Genomic DNA, 2,292 nt, shown 5'->3' on the forward strand with positions numbered 1-2,292 from the left:
GCTCGGCAGCTGGGATTCCCTCAGCCCCGTGGTTAGTGGGCCTTGCGGCTGGAGTTGGGGCGCTGGGACGTTGTGGGGGCGCCGCAGTTCCCAGAGGTTTGCCCAGGTGAAAAGTCTCCCTGGCGGGAAGATGGGGATGTGTGGCTGCAGCTGCTGGTTGCTGCGCTTGGGTGGAAGGGTAAAGGGTGCTTCTCATCTGGTGCTTCCTATTAAGGAAAAACAGGCTGTAATGGTGCAGTAATCCCCTCTTTGAGATTCAGTGATTCTGCCCTTGGGTTTTGTTTTCAAAAAGGTTTTCATGTTTACTTCCAAATTTGTAATTTGTGGCCAGAGTTACCTAAGTCCTGTACCAGTGCTGTTAAGTCCACTATAGGATTAGAGCCTATATTGACAGTAACATCATGGGGAGCCAGTTTTAATACATACTTCCCTTGCACTCTAAAACAATGAATTGTTCAGAAAAAGGATGCCACATGCTGTTAAGTTAAATGCCTTACCAAGTTCCAAGACTATGAGATCTGCCTGGTTACCTCTGTTAACAAACTTCATAATCTCATTAAGGAATGAGATCTGATTTAACAAGATTGCTCTGCTGGAACACAGCTCCACAGAAACTACCAGCTGGCTCAAGATGCTAATTGTCATTTGTGTGGCCGTTGTGTTTGCGTGTATGAACTTTGCAGGCGTGGTGGCAGCACCTGATGGGAGCACATGATTGCTTGTAATAAAAAAGGGTGTTACCAAACCCTTTGTGATACCGAGGCATCTGTAGTTGTTGAGTTGGTAAACAGTACTGGGAAAAACCCTCATAGCCTCTTTGAAGTGACACATTTCCTTGCCTGACCAGGTGGTATCAGGTTTTCAAAGACTTCATTGTTTTCCTGTGGGACTGGTGTTCTCCTGGGTCTCTCTGTTAGCAAGTGGATTATGTGAGGAAACTTGGTGTTAAGATTTCAGCAGTAGTATAAGTGGAGAAATTGAGTCTTGGAGATACCAGTCTCTAAGAGGATGCATGGGATCAAAGTTTGGTGAGGAGCCTAAGTTTTATGGAGTGTGTATCTAGATAGTAGCTTTCTTGGGATAGGAATAGGATTTTTGAGACTTTAAGTGGGGGCTCTTTCAGTATAGTTAAGTTACTGAAATAGCTCTATGGTTGGATTTTTCTTCTTACTGTACTGAGTCTGTGAGAATCTAAGTAGCTCTGTGGTGTGAGGACCCACCATGGCATGTGTGCTTTGGAGACTCCTGATGTACCATGTGTGGTGTGGAAAGGAGTGTGCAGAGCCTAGTCTATGCTTGGAAAACAGACTTGACACCAGTGGGTAAGCCTGACCAGATGAAGACATCCACAACTGTTGCCTCTAGCTGAGAATGTCACTGGGAGTGACATGCCTGGGAGGAGCTGGCATGGTCAGCACCAGGCACTACATGGGGACAGGTCACAGGGCAGCAGTTCTTTCACAGGTGCAGCTTCAGCCTGGCTTCCCTGTGGATGGGGCTGGACCACCAGCAGCCCAGTCATATCTGGAAGTGATGAGTGTCTAGAAATAGGGTTCCCTCTTGGGCGGCTTAGCCAGCTGGTGTATTTATTGTGTAGTGGATGCAGAGACACCAGGCTGGTACATTTGTCTGGCCCTCTGCTTTAACTAGTAAGCCATCCAAAATCCAGAATATGCAGCAGACACAGCATAGTGACAGCTGGAGCAAGCACAGACCCATCCTGAAGTATTCTTTGGGATATTCCAGCTTGCATTACCCACATAGTGGAGAATGAATAGGAGAGTCATCCTGTTGCTGTGGTCATGTCTGCAGATGACTATTTTGGGTCCCTGAGTGGCAGCTTCAGAGTATATGAATCATCTGGCCCTGCTTAAAAGACTGCCTTGGGCCAAGATTCACGTATATAGCTCTGCTGCCAACTCAGCACAACTGGCTTCAGCTGTGGAAGGCTGGAGCTCAGTCCTGTTGGAAGGCTGAGGGGTTACCGAATTGCCATGGGATGCGATGACTCGTGGATCCAGCTGTGAGCTGGATAGGAAGTTAGAGCAGATGTGCGAGCCCCACGCTGTGGTGCCGTTTCCAGCCCTGTACGCCAGCACTCCTAAACAAAAGCAGTGTTTTCCTGGTAGCCAGTATTCAAACATCCTTCTCAGAGAGATAAGATCTGCAAACGTCACTGGCAGGAGCAATGCCAGATGTCAGATGTGGAGGTGGAAGTTTCCGACATACAGGCTAGCTGCTTTCTAATTTATGAGCTTGCTGCTTTATTACTGCACTTTAGAAGTTCAGCAG

Source organism: Chaetura pelagica, unplaced genomic scaffold, assembly GCF_000747805.2.
Source record: "Chaetura pelagica isolate M959 unplaced genomic scaffold, ChaPel_1.0 scaffold436, whole genome shotgun sequence".
Lineage (NCBI taxonomy): Eukaryota > Metazoa > Chordata > Aves > Apodiformes > Apodidae > Chaetura > Chaetura pelagica.